This window comes from Cricetulus griseus, chromosome 2 (assembly GCF_003668045.3).
Source record: "Cricetulus griseus strain 17A/GY chromosome 2, alternate assembly CriGri-PICRH-1.0, whole genome shotgun sequence".
In the NCBI taxonomy this organism is placed as follows: domain Eukaryota; kingdom Metazoa; phylum Chordata; class Mammalia; order Rodentia; family Cricetidae; genus Cricetulus; species Cricetulus griseus.
The window spans coordinates 24,316,001-24,337,353 of NC_048595.1; the positions used below are offsets into that span (position 1 = coordinate 24,316,001).

General features: G+C 45.1%; 1 protein-coding gene across 5 annotated transcripts in view; it reads right to left on the bottom strand.

Moving 5' to 3' along the window:
• Positions 1-21,353, bottom strand: part of Phc2 (polyhomeotic homolog 2) — a 101,403-nt gene that overhangs the window by 59,912 nt on the left and 20,138 nt on the right. For 3 of the 5 annotated variants that reach the window (XM_035439605.1, XM_027399352.2, XM_027399349.1), the window contains exon 1: positions 3,596-3,693. The exons of 1 other annotated variant lie outside the window; for it this stretch is intronic. The gene's annotated coding sequence lies outside the window, so the exon portion shown is untranslated. One more of the 5 variants, XM_035439604.1, reaches the window with a different exon arrangement.

A 21,353-nucleotide genomic window follows, 5' to 3' on the forward strand; every position in this document is an offset into this window, starting at 1 on the left:
TTAACCCTGATGACCAAACAAGGTCAAACGAACCCTGCAGAAAAGTTGCAGAGTTATAAACCAGTCTTGTCAACATAAGGGCTCTGTGGGCTTCACCACCAGGGCTCTCAAAATGTGGCCTTGGGCAAGCTCTCCAAAAAAGTCAGCTCCCAGGCCCCACTTCAGACCCAGAGAAACAGAAATCCCAAGACTGGGGTTCAGTGATCTGTGTCCTGACCATCCATGTCGGGTTTCTGATGTGCAGGAGGTCCAAAAGCCATCATAAGAAGGCCACGTTCAGACCTCTACAAGAGGAAGAAGGAACAGTTATGTGTATGGATGATCCACATGACGTTCCTCAGAGGACAGTGCTGGCTGCCCTCAGCGACCTTTCCTAGGTGCCTGTCTCATCGTCTCTCCTGTGCCTACATGGTTCAGGTCCCAGCATTCCATTTCTCACTACCCTCCATTGAGACCGCTCCCTATGCCCCACCTCCCTGATCGGAATCTCTTCATACTGAATGTCCTTATGATGTATGTTCACATGTGTGCAGTATACACACATGCGCATATGTACACGTGGGTACACGCATGCTCGCGCACGTGTGCGTGTACATGTGTGTGCATGTACACACACGTGCATACACACCCCTAGCATTTCTAGAACTTGCATGATCTGCAATTCCAACTTGGCCTTGAACTGGCTTGGTGCAGGGCAGCCCAGGTGGGCTAGTCTGCCTCTACTGCACTCCCACAAGCCTAAGTGGGATAAGGGTTGTGGGGAGTAGCCCATTTCCAGGCTTTTAGAACCAATGTTCCAGGATCCAAACATTAGGGTGGACATCTTTGAGCACCCTTCCTTTCTCTTCCTGTCGTATCTATCCCCTGGACCAAGGCTCAGTCTCAAGTGGCCTGTAGGGTCACCTGATGTTTTGTAGCCCTTGGGGGCTGACAGGTTTGCTGACACTAGGAAGGCAAACACCAGGGACTATGCTGGAGTACCCTGCTCTCCTGTGACCACTGTGGTGCTACCTCAGATCTCATAGGAGTAAAGTTTCCTTTTCCATCTGCTAGGAGGAGATGAATGGGTCAGGGCTGTAAATAGATACTCTGGACAGCAGGCTACAGGATAAATGGGCACCTCTGAGGACTTGCATGCAGCATGCAAGGTACTTCTCCTGGGTGCATGGCCAGAGTTCTGGGGCTGGCATAGTGAGGGGAACAGCTCTTGCCATTTGCTTAGAGACAGGAGCTTTAACATGCATGATCCCATTTAGTCCTCATGACACCCCTGGCAGAGGGGTCATTTCTTCACTTTTCCCACAAGAAAAGATTTCCCAGAGGCCACAGAGCTAACAAACGGTAGGTGATGGATTTGAACCAAGTTCATATACAGATATCCAAGCTTCTGTGCTTACTCCAGGATAGGCCAGTCAGTGCTTATGAACTTGGCTCCTGCAGCCTTCTGTCCAAGAGCAGCAGGTCTCGAGAGAGTCATCACAGCAAGGTCAGTCCCAGGCAAACCTGTCAATGCCATTTCTCCCAGGTGCTGTGTGCCTGCCCACCAACCACACTTGGAGAAACGGATGGGGGAGTGTGGAGTATCTGTGACTCTTTCTGTTCCTAAGCATCTTCACACAAACATGTAAAGCTGGCCACATGATTGTTCACACGACTCTTGCAGTAACTGAATTCAAAAGCAAAATAAAACGAATGCCTGTCCAGCAGTGCTTTGGAGAGAAGCGACAGAGACAGCCGTTCTTTCTTGAGTGTCTGCACACACTGGGCATCGAGGCCAAGACGCAGTATGCCATGTAAGGAAGAGGAGGAGTTGCTTAGTCAGAGGGGGCTGTTGGATGCCTGCCCCTGCCCCAGTGGGGACACCCTGGACAGGTCACCTAACCTTTACTTTACAGACTATTTATCTGTAAAATGATGTTAATAACTTGGACTACACTGGGAATATCAGAAGAAAAGGCAAGCCAAACACAGAGCCAGCCCCAGGCACAGTGCACAACAGGCACAGAGGAGCAGTAGTTAGAGACAGAGAATGGCACTAGCTAAAGATCACCCAGCTACAAAGCAGCACATTCCAGAACAGTCCCAACAGGGAGCTCACATGCAGATCTGTGCAGCAGAGCCTTGAACATGGGGAAGAGAGGACTCTGACAAGGAGTGACTGGACACTCTCAGGGCTGGCTTGGATGTCACATTCCCACCAGACTCCCAAAGGCTCCATCCTCAAAGCCTACTCTCTCTCTCTCTCTCTCTCTCTCTCTCTCTCTCTCTCTCTCTCTCTCTCCCTCTCTCTCTCTCCCCCTCCCTCCCTCCCTCCCTCCCTCTCTTTCTCCCTCAGTTTTTCAAGACAGGTTTTCTCTGTGTAGCAGTCTTAGCTGCCCTGGAACTCACAGAGATTCACCTGTCTGTGCCTCCCAAGTGCTGGGATTGAAGGCATAAGTCACAACCTGGCTTTGGCTTTAGGTATTTTCTTATGAAGGAGAGAAAAGGAGAGACAGAGTCAGAGAGAAAGAGGGAGAATAAATGAACAAACACCCTTTCCCCCAAAACCCTCAGTCCTGGGGAAAACTGAAATAAAACTGTGTGAAAACACACACACACACACACACACACACACACACACACACTGAAATAAAACTGTGTGAAACACACACACACACACACACACACACACACACACACACACACTTGTACAGTGTCATGATGCTCTCATGAACATATGTGGGCTGAGAAAAGAGAAAAGTGAGAGACTGGAAGCTAGTCACTATGTTTCTAACTCCACACATTGCGCCCGCTGTGCTTCTGCTGTCTGGAGTGGAGGCAGTTCAATAAGAATTCTTCTCATGGATGCTTCTCACGCAGTGGCTGGTTTATCAGCTCTCAAGGCGACTGTACAAAGACTACTGCCCATTACACTACAAACAGGTGGAAAGCTTGGAATTAGGGCTTCCTTCCTCCACTCAGCCTGCTTGTTAGAGGACTCAGACCTCCGAAGGGGCTTTCTCCTGCTCTGCTTTGCCCTAGCAACTTCTCATGCCAGCTGGTCAAGCCCTGGAGTCACAAAGCAATTCCAGGGGACAGAGACTGTGGCTCAGCTGGTACAGTGTTTGCCTAACATGCAGAAAGCCCTGGGTTCGACCCCCAGAGCCACATAAACTGTCTTGGTTACAGAGAGTTTAATTGATACATGATACATGAGATCCTGCCTCAAAAAACTTTAAAAAAGGTGGGTTGGGGAGACGGCTCAGTGATTAAGAGCACTGTCTGTTCTTCCAAAGGACCCCACATGGCAGCTCACAACCATTGTAATTCCAGTTCCAGGGGATTTGACACACTCTTCTGGCCTCTGTAGGGACTAGACACACACATGTTGCAAAGCATATATGTAAACAACACACACATACACACACACACACACACACACACACACACACACACACACACGTTTTTAAAATGCCAAATCTTTGAAAATTAAGCAAATAAATTAATATTTCAAAATTCTTAGTCTATCTCTTGGGACTGCTCATTCTCATTTGTCCCAGATAATGGCTCTTAATTGCAATTAGCATTCCTACATGTCCAGGAAGCTGTGACCTACTGTGACCACCAGCCTTTCTTCTCTCAGCACGTCTGTTGGCTTTCCCCAGATCACCAGGCCATCTCCAGCTTCCTGTACTCTGAAGCACTCTCTGCTCTCTGCAGGGAAACGGAACCAAGTTGGTAGAATCAATACTTCACCATTTCCTGTCAAGTCTAACTCTATACTTCCTTTTTCATAGTTATAAATCTTAAGCAGCCATTTGACTGAGGTCTTCAGGATGAAGAGGGAGGGAGACTGGAGCGGTTAGGAAGTGGAAGGGGCAGCTTCTTGTGAGGCAGTGTTTCCCCCCATGGAGCCATCTGAGCAGAGCCGGGTGGTCCAGGGAGGTATAGTTCACAGGGCTCCTCCAACACTCGTGTCATGTGCCTCCCCGAAGATACTTTGCTGGACACTAGGAGTCCACCTGGACAAGCTTCTGCGGTTTCCAGCTCTGCCATATACAAGTGGTTTAAAGGCTAATCCTATTTGTTTGTTTTTCAAGGTGCAGGGCAAGCACTGACTGATTTTACTTAGTAAATACTGGGAAAATTCTTAGTGTGAACTCCCTGATGCTCACCATCCACTTACGGGGGGGGGGTAAGGGGGGAGGCAATCATCACCTCTGCCACACGGATGGGGCAGCCCAGCAGGAGAGCTGATTTGTTCATCAGCCAGCCAAACAACTCTCACACTCACTCACTCACTAGTCTTTTCTGTATTTATTAAACACTCATTATGTACTTGGTACTGGATAGAAAACAAAAGTGATTGATTCTGCTCTTGAGGAGGCTAACATGTAAGACACAAAACAAGACAAAACCATAAGTTTAACAGGGGTTAGAAAACTTGAGGCTTTTTTTTTTCCCTACAAAAGGCCAGGTAGTATGTAAGTTAAGCTTTGCAGGCCACATGCAGTCTGTATTGTAATTCTCTTTCAGCCTGCCTTCCATTTAAAAGCGTAAGTTCCCTTATTCAGCCCGAAGGCTCTACACGAGACGTGAGAGATAACTTTTAGATCAATCGGCTCAAGTTTTGTTGCAGTAGGGTTTTTCAGGGACGTGGGAGCCAGGAAGGATTGCTCCAGGTGGAGATCATGCTGTTACACATCACCCGGCCAGTCTCAGAGCAGAAATTTGCTGGGTGGTCACTGTCACCTAGGAGCTAAATGAAAACACAAACTTTCTGGTCCACAGTGGTTCTCAGACCTGAGCGTGTATCAGCATCACCGGGAGAGTTAAACCACTGCCCAGTCCTACTCCCAGAGTTCAAATGTGGCCGTCCAGGGGCCAAGATAGACACTGTTTGAGCAAACTGGCATGAAGAACAGACCTGAGAGATAAGGGGAGTCATCATTTAGGACAAGAGGCTTTGCAGGGCACCAGACAGGGGCGTTGAGTCCTGCAGCTAAGGAAGGCAGATCCCTCTACGGAAGGCTCTGAGTCTCCTTGGGCAAGGCTTTGTGGGGGTGTGTGTCTGGGAGGATCTTCCCTTCAGCATCTGGGATGTTGGCACTCATCCTGTCTGGTTTCTCAAATATTTGCATATTTTTAAACCACACCTACAAAACAGCCCCTATGTGACATGCCTAGGATTATATCCTTTGATCAGTGAGAGAATGAATGCCAGTGCTTCTAGTTTACATTACATTATAAGGGTTCTTAAAACAAACAAACAAACACAAAAACAAAAGCCAGATAGGGGTGGTGCTCAGAGAGGAGGTAGGGGAGAAAGGAAAGAGCCAGAGTGAGTTCACAGCCGCATCTCAGAGGACACTGTGGCCTCCACACACACAACTCATTAATCTGGTAGACAATGAATGGCAAAAGGCAATTAGCTCTCCTAGGGTCATAGCAAGCCAATGGGGTACACAGCATGGCTTTGGAAGGGCAACTGGGAAGGAGGACAAGGCAAGGGGCATAGGAAAGCCACCTGGGGCTACCATGAAGAGAAAGGAAGGCACTCCGTGTTAACTAACACCAGACCTTGGAGGTATCCAGGAATGGCTATACCCTTGCCAGGCTCTACCCACTATTATGCTTGGACACAATCTTGAAAATGAACTAGGTGCTTCAGTTTGTGTACACACACACACACACACACACACACACACACACACACACACAACACACACACACACACACACACACACACACACACACACACACTCATGCACCTGCAGAGTCTCATCGGTAGAGGGACTGGCTGAGGATTGCCTGGCTGAGCAGGACACTGGTGGAGTTACAGACAGTTCCACTCCTTACTACTCCACAGTCTCGTTGGCTCTGCTACATGCCTCGTCCACAGGCACTTTTCCATGCTACGTTCTCTGCAGACACTCAACAGCCACGAGACTGGATCCTTCCTTTCTAGACACATTCTCCAGACATACACCCTTGTTCACCTCAGTCATCGGCGCACGAGACACCACCTTCTGCGTCTATAAATCACTTCAAATGTCAAAGTTGCTTCCATAGCTTCTGTCTGTAGGGCCCTGCCAGCTTTGCTGTTCTTACAGAATTTTTAAAAAAAAATAATTAAGAGAGAGAGAGAGAGAGGAAAAAAAAAAGGAAATGGACTAATATTGGCTTGACTGAATAGAGAGCCCAACCCAAAACAGATTGTCCTACCGTGGGGTGCAGGTTTGTGGCTGTGATGTCCCCGCCTTCAAGACCATCCCATTTATCTCTCTTTGTTCCACTCCCTCTCTCTTCCTGCACAACGCTGCAATCACACACATACTCTGGGTTGGAGGGGGGGGAGGACAGCCTAATTTCCTGATGATTATGTTGTTACCTAGCAACAGCCAATCAGGGGCCTTGCTTTTTGTCTGCAGTATTTCATGCAAATAGTTTGGAGAAATTGCAGGGTAACACAGGCTGCTTAGTCTGTCTTCTCAGGGGACACATTACAGAACACAACCAACCCAAAGAGGGTCTATTGGAGCTAGGCACATGCGTGAGAGTGCAGGCCATCTGATCTCGACACTTACCCTTCTGCCTGATACAGAAAACCTAGTTCCACAGAGACAATCAGGGGGTCAAAAACTTGGGAGAGTGGCTGAGTAGCAGCCATCCTGACCCTAGATCTCAAAGCTGACAATCAGGTCTAGAGCACATGGTCCGAGACTCCTTGCTTGCTTCCCAGCAAGGCAGAGCAGTCTCCTGCAGTGAGGTTGTCTGTGGAGGGATGTATGTTCACACATTTTCAAGCCAAGAGACTTCTGTGCTCCAAAAAGGTGGTGACAGCTCCCCACTGTCTGCATGGCCATAGCCTTACCATCCACAGACAGGGTTTGGAACCAAAAAGTCCACCTTTGTTTGCTGGTGGAAAACTCTTTTCTTACCCTAGTCCTCAAATTCCAGAAAATTCTGAGTCAGGTATTTTTATCTTCATAACTTGGAACCTATAGTAGTAAGGAATAACTTGCCCAAAGTGACACAGATCGAGTGTCAAATTGGGGGACTAACAGGCAGATCTTTTGATGTAAAGTTTGCACTGTGATCCCCACTAATTCTAGAGTATTCCCAAGACCTTATAAAAGTAAAACAGGAAACAGCCACAGAAGGCAAGTTTTCAAAGTGAAAAAAACATTTTAAAAAACTGTGCTGACATGAAGGTTTTTCACTTGAATCAGAGGCTAAACCTTCAGTGATTCTCAGCCCCACTGTACATTGGAAGCTGCAGGTGAACACAGCAGACATGCCTGGGCCTGGACACCCCTCCACCAGTTCATTCATTAATTCATTCATGGCTCAGAGGCTGAGGGCACTGTTTGCCCTTGCAGAGGACCTAGGTTTGACTCCTAGCACCCACATGGCAGCTCACAATCATCTTTAACTCTAGGTCCTGGGAATCTGGTGCCCTCTTCTGGCAGTGCCAGGTACACACGTAGTGCCCTTCTATACATGCAGGCAAAACACAAACAAAATAAAACCAAAATGAGTCTTTTAAAAAAAATTTTCAGGGAGGGGCAGCAATCACCCCGTGTGTGTGTGTGTGTGTGTGTGTGTGTGTGTGTGTGTGTGTGCGCGCGCGCGTGTGCGCACACACATGTTTGTGTGTTTGTATGCGTGGTGTATGTACATGTGAGTGTCCATACTTGTGTGTGGCCATGCATGTGGAGGCTGGTGGTTGAGTTGAATGTCTTCCTCCATTGCGCCTCCCCCTGTGTTTTCTCAGGCAAGGTTTTGTGTTGAACTCAGAGCTCATCCATTTGACTAGGCTGGCCAGCCAACAGACTCTTTCTGACACCTGTCCCCCCAACACTGGGTTTTTAATGTGGGTGCAGGCACTTTGCCCACTGAGCCATCTCTCCAGCCCTGAGGGACATTAATTCTTAAAAAGCTTCAAGGAATAGCACAATTTGCTTCAGAAAACAGATTGGTAATTTCTTCATTTTTTAAAAGTTTGTAGTAAACATGTAATAATTACCATATTTACGTGGTATAATGTAAGTTCTGATACACATCAAGCCAAGGTGATTAGTAGAACTGTCACCTCAAATATGTACTGTTTCTTATATTTTGGAACACGGAATCAACCACTGTTGACTATAGTTACCCCACCATGCTACGGGGCTCGAGAACTTGATCTTTCCTTCTACCTGTACTTTGTACTCACTAAGCCTCCAGAATCATGGTTCTATTCTCCATGAGATTCTCCATTTCCTACAAAAATGAAACGCTCAGAATGATCCTATAAGACAGAAATTTCATCCCAGAAACATACTTAACCAAATGAGAACAGATTTTTGTAAGAAGTCTTGGACAATTATGTTCAGAGTAGCTTTATGTACTGCAACTACAATCTTTTATATATAGTATACTTAAGCAAGGGACTACCACCCATCAGAGCAAACCATTGATCTACGCAACATGGAGAGATCAAGAATCCTAGAATGGGGCTGGAAGGACGGCTCAGAGGTTAAGAGCATGTACTGCTCTTCCAGAAGACCCAATTTCAGTTCCCAGAACTCAGGAGAGGTGGTATATAACCAACCATAATTCTAACTCCAGGTGATCCGACATCTTCTTCCTTGGCACCCACACACTGATGGCTCCCATGCAGGAGCACACATTGACATAATAAAGTAATTATCTAAATGACTACAAATGAAAGCACACACACACACACACACACACACACACACACACACACACACACACACGGTAAGGGTTTTATAAAGATCACTGGGTACAAAAACACAATTCCCCAGGAGGTTTAACTTCTAATGTTGTATAGCAACAAGGGTGACCCCAGGAAACTTTAGTTCTGAGAGGATCTTGAATGTACCAACATGAAGAAGAGACGTCCCATTTATATGAGTTTCTATGGTGGAAGAAAATCAGACAGTGTTGACTCCTGCAAACACTGTAAGGTGCAGGGGATCTCTGGGTGGTACTGGCTGGGTTTGTGTCACTCAGTGAAGGCGCCTGTCAGGGTTAGAGAATGAAGCTCTTCAGGCTGGAGTATTTCTTCAGATGTAGATTTTACCTCAAAAGAGAAGAACCCACAAAACTGAACTCGGCTGAACTGTTCAGGGATGAAGTGTTCAAACTTCTGCTACTTAGTTGAAATAAGTTCTCTCTATCTCTCTCTCTTTTCTTTTTTTTGTGACACAGGGTTTCTCTGTGTAGCCCTGGCTGTCCTGGAACTCACTATGTTGACCAAGCTGGCCTGCAATTCATAGGGTTCCGCCTGCCTCTGCCTCCTGAGTGCTGGGATCAAAGGTGTGTACCACCACTGTCTGGCTGATATACGTTCTTAAAAGGGATAGCGATGAATGGATAGAAGGATGGATAACTTGATAGTTATGTAATGATGCTAATCTGGTAAAATGTTAGTTATAGAATTTAGATAGGTTATGTCTAATAACACATCTAATATTCATTGTATAAACTTTGAGACATTCTGATGCATCTAAACATTTTTCATAGGGAAATCTCTAAGGTAATTCCAGTGAATAGACAGAGGGTAAAGGATATCTTTTGGGCAATCTTAGTTGATGAGTGTGAACTGAGTAACATTAAGCTCGTCTATCTCTAGAGGTGATTTCAGTCACCCCTCAGCCCCCAGGACCAACACAGAGCCCTGCAGCCAACATTCAGGCTCAAATAAGACTTCCCGGAGTCAGGCTGTGTCATGTGGAAACTATGGCCCACTTTCCTCTGGATCTCTGTGGGACATATCATTAAACATGTGGCCTCATGAGGTGACAGATTTGAAGTTGAGACAAATTTTGAAGCATGAATAATGTGTTTAATACACTTCTCTCTCAATAAAAAAAACCTTACGCCATTCTCAGCAGGTATGACAGCCTTGACTGTATGACTATCTCCATTCCCCTGACTCTCGTCTTCTCAGACACTGACATTTTCTGCAGCTGTCTGTCCCCCCTCCCCCTGAGCCATAGGGACAGTGCAGAGTCTGGCTCTTAGAGAAGAAGCCCATACATGGCGCCATGAAGGGCCTGAATGGATAGTGATTCTCTTGGGGCAGAAGAGTCAGCTGAGGCTTAAGAGGGGCACTGACACCGTCCAGTGCAGTATGGAGCCCCTGCCCCCTGAGCTGCCCATTTATTCTGTGTGATTGCTTCATTTCCACTAGCAGAGCATCCCCAAATGAGTTTCATTACTGGTGCCTGGGATATCATATTGATGACCAGTTTCATCGATCCCTATCTCGCTAATTAGCATATAAATTAGCCATTTGGGGGGAGACATTAGGCAAAATTGAATTTTCTCCTTAATCTTCTTTCAGAAGGTAAATGAAAATAGATGTGGCCTGTTAAGGCCGGTGGCCTCTCTCTGACACCAAGTGCTATTCACAGCCAGGAAGCCTCCTGTGGCGGGAGAGAGGAGGTGCCAGGACGAAGAAGAAGCCGTCTACCCCATCCCTGTAGCTGCCGTGGGAACTCCTTCAGAGCCATCCAGCTTTGGAGCAGAGGTGGCTCTGCTGCGGACAGAGGCAGTGTCCCTCCCACAGAGCCCCAAATGAGCATCCCCATGGAACTGGAGTGGAGGGCATCACTCTGCTGGCGTATTGGGAGAAGTGCAGAGTCAGGAGGTCAGACTTGGAGCATCTGCCTGGCCTCTTACCAGCTGGGTACTCTTGAGCACTTAGCTGCTTGGAGCTCCAGTTTTCCTCATTTGTAGAACAGGGGTACAAGCACCTAGCTCACTGGGCCACTCAGCAGGTATGACAGCCTTGACTATATGACTATCTCCATTCCCCTGACTCTCGTCTTCTCAGACACTGACATTTTCTGCAGCTGTCTGTCCCCCCTCCCCCTGAGCCATAGGGAGAGCCAAAGATTGTGAGTGAATGTATTTGGGGCATTTAGCATGGGGCCTGGCCCTCAGCAGAGCTCACCAAGCCATTACTTCCAGTAGTGAACACCACCAGGGACCTAGAGGCCACTCAGGAATCTGGGAACATCTGCTGGGTGCAGAGATATAGCACTGCTTAGCAGGGAAGCAAGGGTAGGTGGCTGCCTCACTGCGGATAGGGGCATGGCTGATGCTTGGCAAAGTGTTCAGTGACATAGAGTGTAAGCATTGCTTATGTCCTGCCTCTACTCCATAGGTCACGCAGAAAGGGAGGAGTGGGCTTTATACCAATGGATTTTACAGCGTTGGAACAGTCAGGGGCTGGGTAGTTGGTAAAGTGCTCGAGGTGCAAGGATGAGGACCCAAGTTCAAATCCCATCGCCTTCACGAAAAAGCTGGGCATGTCGGTGCAACAACGGGGAGGCAGAATCGATACCAGTGTTGGGGAGGCAGAAATAGGTGGAGCTTACTGGCCAGCGAGCCTCGCCTAATTGGTGAGCACCAGGTCCAGGTGAGATACACTGCCTCAAAAAATAAGGTGGATGATGCTTGAGGAACAACACCTGAGGCTGACCTCTGGTCACCATAAGCATGCATACCCAAGTACACTAACCCTCACACACATGTCCACCTCACCCCATTTGAAAACACACACACTGCTCACCCGCAACCTCACCCCCACAAAGGAGTTGAAATAACCAATAACCAGTAAAAATAGAAGAGCATCAAGGTTGCTACAAACAGCATGCATAGCACAACCCCACCCTGCTAAGCATCCATTACTTAATACACAATTCAGCCGAGGGATCCCTTCTAAATGTTAAGAAAAGCTGCTTTGGGCATCAGAGCTACTTCAGAATTTTTATATTCTTGTGTTTTTCTTTATTTTCTAAGTTGCCTATGTTTTTTTTTTTAAAGTGGGCTTATATACCACAGTATCCTCTACCTAGAACACATAAATTATTAGCAAAGGACATTTGCTCTTCATCTGGACAACGGTTTGTTCAGATTATAGTAACACCGATCTGTCTGCATGGCCCACGGTGTCTGGACACCTGTGGCTCCTGCCTCCTCTGAGTCCATTTTCCAGGGGCTTCCATGACTATATGGCATTTTCAGAACTAGAAAGCACACAAAGATAGACACCAGACTCCCAGGACTGCCTCCTAACAGTTTGTACTGCTGGCTGGAGGAGCTCTATACCCAGACATTGACCATGAAGTGTTTGGAGGCAAATCCAGTCGATATGACAGCCTCACCTGGAGGTGCTCAGATGGTAGGGAGAAAAAGCCAGTCTCTGCCTTCAGTGACGATGACAATATTGTAAGAATGATGGGAATACAGAGACACAAGGCAAAAATATGAATGGTCCTACCATATGGACCCTATGAACAGTGTAACAGAGCAGTGTGGGTGCCTGAGGTGAGATACTGTATTACCCGAATCTTCTTATCCCCAGAGGAAACCGCATCCCTTGAAGAAGCATGGGAGGATGAAGCAGATGCGTGTGGAATATCCAGACCCTCCCTAAGGCATGTGAGTTACTTCAGATGCTTAACTGACAAGCACCGTAATACAGTCATATTCTCACCATGGTCCTTCCCATTGGGGACAATTCCCAGGAGGAGATGAGTGGGAACCAGAAAGCTCCATGCCCAGTTCTAAGTTTTCTCGATGGCAGCCACACAACCAGGGAAGTCAAGCTTGGGAGCCATTTTGTCCCCTGTACCAAGCCTGAGCATCTTGGTTTGGATGAACATACAGAGCCTGCTTAGATCTGCTCAAGCATTCTTATTTTCCAGGTGTCACAAGATCCAGTGGGTGGTTTATGTCTTAGGGCTGTGACTCAGTTTACCCTGGAAACTTCTACAGTGGGGCTGCTGCATCAGTCACTGAGTCTGGCAGAGAAACTGACCTGATGGAAGGAGCAGAGGATAGGGGAATTAAAGCAACAGAGCCACAGACCGTGACCCAGAGAAAGGGTTGGTGGGAATGCTCCAGACACACGGAGACAGAAACGTGTGGAAGCTTTAAACTGTTTACAGAATAATGTGTAACTAATTCAGCCATACCTGACTTTCCCAGTAACTATGTCATTGAAAATGGTTGTCAGTTTTCTTATTTTTGAGGCATCAAGAACTCAGACAAAAAAAAAAAGCAATGAAAAAATGATTTAGCAGAAAAATAGGTGAGGGATGGGAGCAGAATTTATCATTGTTTGTGAAGAAAGATAAACGCTATCTCTATGGAAACATTAGCTTTATTCATATTTAAAGAGAAGCAAATCAAAACAACCAAGCTTGGCAACTGTTTAGAAACCTGTTAGTAGCCAGGACTGAGGTGAGGTGGGTAATATGCTCTCTAAGCTGCTGGTAAGAAGTGTAACTCAGAACACCGGTTTTAAAGAGAAATTTGGTAATAAATACCATTTGTAGATGCATGTCCTTTGACCTAAGAACCTCCTCTTCAGTGGTTCACATTAAAGGACACAGAGCACATGAAACTCTGTGCATGCACACATTAACACACAGGCATGCAATATGTTTGTATGTATATATGACATGCATGTGTGTCTATGTTGGGGGGGCATGGATATGTCATGGTCCATGGAGGTCAGAGCACAGTGTGGGAGTCATTCCTTGGTTTCTAGCTTGTTTGAAACAAGGCATTTTTGTTGTTCATTGCTGGGTACACTGGGCTAGCTGGCCCAGGAGCTTCTGGGAGTCCCTGTCTCTGCCTCCTGCCTCACTGTAGGAGCTGGGCTCACAGATGAATGCTCACAGCTCCACATAGAGTGTGGGTGGAACTCATGCTTGAGCAGTGAGGGCTTCCCTATGGAGCCATTCCCTGGCCCCACAAATGAACAGGGATGCTCATCACAGAGCTGTCACAGCAGAGACTTGGAAACAAGCCAAACACTAACAGCGATGCAAGAGGGAGAAGAATAGCGTGTAATGTTACCGGGGCACTTGCTAGGTAGCTGGGAGGCTCTGAGGCTTCAAGCCAATTCTGTTACGTTGTCTATTTTGTAAACGAAGAATATGAAACTCACCGAGGTTAAGAAACTTGCCTAAAGTCTCTTAGCTGGAGGTGAAGCAGCATCCCGAGACAGGAAGAACTCAGGCGGCTGTTACATCATGCACACACGTGCACACACACATCTGCACATACATCCACACGCACATACACACACACATGCAAACACATATCTGCATACGCACCTCTGTGTATACACATGTCACGGCTCTTCGATGCTGCTGGCCCAAACAATTTCCACTCATCTCCCTCTGTTGCTACCATGTTAGTCTAGGCCCTCATCACAAAGTATCAGTTCCCTTCCCCAGGCAGTTCCCTAGCTCACCATGCCCAGCTAGCTCTACCCCACTCTTTCTGGAATACTGCATCTGCAGTCCATTCCTCTGCAGATCTAGAGGGTTCCACCTTGGGGAAACAGTCACAGCCTTCTACCCTGCTGTTCACTCATTCATCAAAGTACCAAGTCAGGCAGTGCTCTCAAATGAGGGGTGAGGTGGTGAACAGAACGGGCTCCTTCCTATGAAGCTTGTATTTCTAGCTGGGGAGCTGGGAAAGGAACATCAGATGACAGCATATGCTTCAGACTCTAAAGTTCAGAGAAGAGTAAGCAGAGACAGGGCAGGGGCAGTGAGGACCAATGGCCTGTAATCCCACGCATCAGCACAGACTTAGAAATGCAGAGCCAAGGCCTCGGGACTCAGGGTGGAGTCAGTTGTTCCCTGACACCCCCACTCACACACAATGATAGCAAATAAACTTTAAACTTAAGAACAGGAAGAGACATTTCAAATGTTCTTGTTTCAAAACAGGTAAAAATAGCAGGGGATGGTAGTGCATGCCTTTGCTCTCAGCATTTGGAAGGGCAAAGCAAGTAGATGTCTATGAGTTCAAGACCAGCCTGGTCTACATAATAAGTTCCAGGGTAGGCAGGGCTTACAAAGTGAAACGCTGTCTCGAAAAACCCAAAACCACCATAACAACAAAAACGAAAAACTAGAAACAAAATCCCACATGTGGTAATTCAAGTATCTCTCACAGAGAGAAGGAGCCCAATACAATCAGTTCCTTTCCCTTTAATTAAGAGTTTTCCCAAAACAGCAGTAATGCTTACAGTTAGAGTATTTTCTTCTCCTTTTAAGCCCATTTCCACACATTTCTTGTCTCTTCTTTTCACTTCCTATTTTCATGTAATAGGTCCTTACGTAGTTCCTGGCCTTTCTTCGTTTTGTTTCTACTTTTCCCTGTATTTCCAGAGCCCACCTCTCCATAACTGAGTTAGGATTAAGTATCTCAACCAGTGGATACTTATTGAGAACGTACTGTGTGCACTCTGTGCACTTTGGGACAGAATGATGAGCAGAAGGTTCCCAGTGTATTGTACATCTGACAGGGAGCAATGAGAAGTCAGACAGCACTAATCACTACACAGAACACTGCAGCAGGGTGGCTAATTCAGATCAGGTAGTGAGGCCTTAAAAAAAAAACAAAAGAACCTCGAGACAGGTGGTGGTGACAGTGGCAGTGGACGCCTTTAATCCCAGCACTCTGGAGGCAGAGGCAGGTGGATCTCTGAGTTCCAGGCCAGCCTGGTCTATAAAGCAAGTTCTAGGACATTCAGGAAACTCTGTCTTTAAAAAAAATCATGATCAGATTCAAATTTTTAGTTGGGGGGGGAGTGGTAGGGGAGGAAGGGAGGGAGAAGGGAACTGGGATTGTCATGTAATTCAATCTTGTTTGTAATTCAAATTAAAAAAAAGAGCAAAAAACCATGATTTTCACAAACATTTAGGTACCTGAGCAGTCATTGTAAGAGAAGAAATGTTTCCATCTTAGCCATTAGGGAATTCATGGCTGTACTTTCACAAAATAGAATATTATAGTTAGTGACGCAAAAATGTTCACAACAAAGTTACAAATGTAGCCTATAAAAGAGTATAAAAGAAGAATTTTATTTTGTACTGACAAAAGGTTAGAGGGTTTAAAAATTAATATCATTACACTAGGGATCCTGAGATAAGTTTTCTTTGCCTTTTTTAAACCTTTGAATCTTCTGTAATTGAAAACACAAAGTTTTATCATAAGAAAACCCCAATATGAGTTATTAAAATAATAAACTAATTTTACAATTAATATATATGATCAGCCCCTCACAGTCGCCCTTTCTCCATCCTCCCAACCTTACTGGCTAGTAGGTATGTTTCCACCTTTAGTCCTACTTGGCTCATAAAACCTTCTGACCACGGAGAACAAAGGGGAGCCTTTGCCCATGAACACACAGGTGGCACATAATACATACTTACTCAGCTGAATTGATTGCTAAGAAACAGAAATGGTAGGATGTCAAATACATAAAAAGTGTTCGTTTTTTCCAAAATAATCTCCAATTTACACTACCCTCATATCTTTATATTGCCCCACATCCAAACTAAATGAAAATATTTTCAAAGACTGCTCAAAGGGAAAACTCACTATAATCACTTCATACTTAGAGAATATCCTGGAAGGTCTGCTGCATACTTGGTGGCTTTGTGACACTCTGACCAACCAGGCTTAATTGTCTCTGCTGCTGAATGGCCTGAAAAACACCTGCCCCCCGGCTCCATTACAGAGAAAAATGAATGCCTGCAATGAGCTGGAATTTCCAGGAAAAACATAGCGGCTCAATTTGTATTAATCCCTGTGGGATTACTGTGCTGATGTCATTTTCAATATGTCCGACTCTTCCCCTCTGATTGGTGTGATCTCTCATCTTTCTCAGCTGACTTAGCTGCTTCCCCCAGAGCAGGCGTCTTTGTGAATGACTCTCTCAGGGAGCATGTGCAGAGAGTCTCCAGAGCTTCACTGCATGGGAACACAAGAAGCTGGGCTCAAGAGCAGGCTGAGAGCAGCCGCAGAATGGGAAGCTGCCTAGTGCAGTCCAAGAGCTGACTGCAGTCGAGGGGCTGCACGTGCCCAGAGTGCACAAGCCAGCTTCCAGGAGGGAGCAGTAAGGTCCAGGGAGGTGCCAGTCTTACTTACTCTTCTGACCAATTGAGTTCTGTTTGTACTCGAAAGGTGTGCAGACTGTGCCAATAGGGCTCAGGGCTCTGAACACAAACCTAATGGAAGGCTCACTCAGCCGACGGCCCCTTTAGCTCTTTCCTTTTGTGGAATTGCAAGTAGCAACTGGGGGACTGGATCCCCAGTTATCACCTTCAGACTAACTTTAAAATGCCTTTTTTGCAAAACTAGCAGTCACTACAACAAAAGAAGCTGGTGACACCTAGGGACAAACAACAAAAGTACTCCTGATAAAGAGAAGAGTTATAGCTATGGTAGAAAAGAAAGCACAGTGAACCAGGACTCCAAGCATGGGTCCTTTCCTTACCCAGCCCTTCTGGTTCTTATCATTATCCTAAAAGACCTCGGGGTGTGGAACAGATTAGATTTCAACAGCAACTAGCCAACTTCGGGGCTCAGTATGCTCATTGCTTTCTTTTATTAAATTCTTTTATGTGTGTAGTGTATGCATAATCTGCTCTCTCTCTCTCTCTCTCTCTCTGTGTGTGTGTGTGTGTGTGTGTGTGTGTGTGTGTGTGTGTGCCTGTGTATATGTGGATACATGTGTGTAAGTCAAAAGCCTTCCTGTTATTCTCCATATTATTTTTTGAGGCAGGGTCTCTCACTGGCTGGGTAGCTGGCCAGTGAACTCTCAGGATACCCCTGCCTCCTCCTCAGTGACAGGATTCCAGGTACCTCTGACTGTGCCTGGCCTTTTCACTTGGGTGTTGGTGGATGCTGGTGATCTGAACTCAGGTCCTCATGAGTATGTGGCAAGCACTTACTGACTGAACCGCCTCTCCAGGCCATAGTACTTTCATTTCTTTAAAAAGGAAGATTTCAAAAGAATTTAGATTTTCTTATGACTGGGAATTATGGGACTAGTAAATGACCAGGGGTTAGCATGACATTATATTCTGCTATTGGTTTATATGTCACTAAAATGCATTTAAATTAGTAGTTAGGATGTCTGAATATAATCATCTGTTTCTCATTCCAACATATATTTTAGTCAATGATTATATCTTTAGCGTAGTATCTTTATAGTTAAAGACAACTAGAGAGGAAGCCTAGAGATTCTGAATTACCTCAAGACACTGCCACTTGCCAACAAATCTATAAGAAAATATTTCTTTTTGTTATATTCAGAAAGTGGCTTAATATTTGAAAAATTATTCACTATATGTCATACTAATAAAGTAGATGAACACATGATTAGGGAGAGACCCTGACACCTGTGCTGATGACCATGCCCTGCTGGGCGTAGTCACACGTATGTACAAGGGTGTAGGATAAAGGGCGAGGAGGAGCCAGGCTCGAGCGCGCTCTCTCATGGGGTTCAGCCAGCTTTTGGAAGCATCTGGGACCGAACTTCTCAGAGTGCCAAATCTGGTTACTGATTCCTCGTGTGAGTATAACTCCCCAATAAATTACCAGTTAATAATCTATCTCAGGCTGGATCTTGTCCCTCATTAAATACCCACACTCATAACAACGTTAAGCAAAGTAGAAACAGCAACAAAAATGCCCTCAACTTAAAAAGGTCATGTGATAAAGCCTACAGCTAACGTGTTTATTTAGTGAAAGACTGAATGCTTTCTCCTAAGACTGGGAATAGCAATTCAGTTCAACATTACACTGGCAGTGCTGGCCAGTGCAATAGAGCAGGTTTTTTAAGAGGTGTAAGGATTGGGAAGGAAGACATAAACCTGTCTTTGTGTGAAAAAACAACCATATTTACAGAAAATCACAAGAAACCTTCGAACCTTCATTACAGCCACAGTGAATTCATTAACATGGAGAGGTTAAATAACTTGACTGAAGTTACATTTACAATTAGTAATTGGAAAAGTCAGGGTTCAAGTCCAGGAAGTGTCTAAAGAAGTCTGGCCTCTTAACCAACACTTACATGTAACTCAAAGACTAATATGCTATTATTCACAATAGATGAAATCTTGTCACTATCTGAAAATTAGACAAAACCACAGGTCACTGTGTTAAGTGAAAAAAAGCCAAAAAGATAAATGCTACATGTTTTCACCCATATGAAAATCTAAAAAACCTCATGTCAAGTAAGAAGGCAGAACAGAGTACTTGAGGGCAAGAAGGGTAGAAGACACAGAATTGGGAGAATAATTGTAAAATACAGTTAGGAGGCACTAAGTTCTAGTGTTCTACACATAGTTGCATGACTATAGTTTACAACCACCTATGATATATATTGTGAAGAATTAGAAAAGGGGAGTTTGAAGGATCTGTCTTAAATTAATTTTCTATTGCAGTGACAAAATACCATGACTAAGTCATCTTGTAAAAGAAAGCATTTGATTGGGCTACGGTTTCAGAAAGTTAGAGAACAAAGACATGGAAGCAGGAATAGATGAGAGCTCACATATTAAACCATAAGTAGGAGGCAGAGAGAGAGAGAGAGAGAGAGAGAGAGAGAGAGAGAGAGAGAGACTGGGAATGGTGTGAGTCTTTTGAAACTGCAAAGCACTCCCCTGCAAGAGACACACCTTATCTGAGAAGGCCATAAACCTTTTAATCATTCCCAAACAGTTCTGCAACTAGAGACTAAGTATTCAAATGTATGAGCCTACCATTCTTATTAAAACAGAGGTCCTGAACACAAAGACATATGACAGAAATGCTAATTACCTTGATCTGATCACTACCCATTGTATACATATATTGAATTATATGGTGTCCCACAAATATGTACAATTATTTTTTGATTAGAAAGAGAGTGAAGCTCTGCCACAAAATAAAGAGTAAAGAAGGGTAGGGACTGTATGTAGCTCAGTGGTATAATCTTTGCCTTGTGTGGGTAAGGCTCTAGGATCAATTCTTAGTATATTCAGAAAAAAAGAGAATAATAAAAAAAAAATAAAACCACCGGGCGTTGGTGGCGCACACCTTTAATCCCAGCACTCGGGGAGGCAGAGGCAGGCGGATCTCTGTGAGTTTGAGACCAGCCTGGTCTAAAGAGCTAGTTCCAGGACAGCCTCCAAAGTCACAGAGAAACTCTCGAAAAACCAAAAACAAACAAACAAACAAACAAACAAACAAAAAAAACAAAAAACAAAAAAAACAAAAAAACAAAAAAATCCTAAAAGCTAAATGCAAATACTAAACACCCTGTCTCTGAGCTTCACCCAAATTTTGTTGGGGATGATAAGAAAAACAAGATATGAATCATGAATCCTCATTATGTATATGAGAAGCATGACTACTCAACTGACTGGCTAATAATGGAAATTACAGATGTGATCACCACACAGGCCTGTATATGCCACGATAAAAATTCCCTCCCCAATACAGTGCCAGACGTATGTACCCCACCTAGCCTTAATCCCCCCAAATGGTAAACATTTGAATTTGGTAGGACATGTTTCTAATTATAGAAGACAAAACCTGAATATTGAAGGTGTTTTCGGGGCATCGTCCTCAGGTCTGTAGGAGGGCAGAATTTGAAAGCCTGGCATAGGGTTTGAAAGCAAGGTGCTAAATGCCCAATTAGCCACAAAGCAAAGTAAAGGCTGCTGGTACTTAATGTCCTTTTAGGGGTTTCCATCAAGGACTTTATATATGGACTTTTAAAGTAGCTACATTCAAGGTTCATAAGAGAACCCAGGAGGTAAGGAACATTGCTAAACTAACAAGCATGGGTTGAACCCACTATCTAACACTGAAGTTCTGAAGTGAGGCTGTCCATCAACATCAGACACCAAGAACAGGCTACGAGAAGCTACAGCATGAAGTGCTTCACCTCAAGAGCAAGACCAGGGCAGCTGCAGAGTACAGGCTAAGCATCATTCATTAAAACATCCCAAATCCTCCCGAATTTGAGATCTTGGAGCACTGACAAGTCACCTCTGTGGAAAATTCCATCATGAAACTCGTTGGTTCACAAAAAGTTATTTAAAATGCTCTATAAAGTTACATCCAGCCTCTTTACATTAAGCATACACAAAACACAAACTTCATGTTTAGAGTTGGGCCCCATCCCCAAAATATCTCATTATTTAGAAGCAAATATTCCAACAATTTGAAAAGCTATACTCTAAAATGCTTCTCATCCCAGCCTGTCAAGGAAGGGATGCTCACCTTGTGGCTGTTGTGGTCCAGCTGGAAATTAACTGCAGGAAGAATCTGGCTTATTTCACCACTGCCTGTTCAAATTTGGGATTTTCAGTCCCTTCCAGGACTAAGCAGTGCTTCCCAGGCTATTCGGGAGCTAGGCTTTGAGGCATTGGCCTGTCACCAATGGAGACATCACAAATGCTTTAAACAACTGTGACTCTTGGGTCTTTTCACATGTTCTATGAAGAAAATTCCCCTGAAGATTCCACAAGCTCAACCAGAAATGTTAG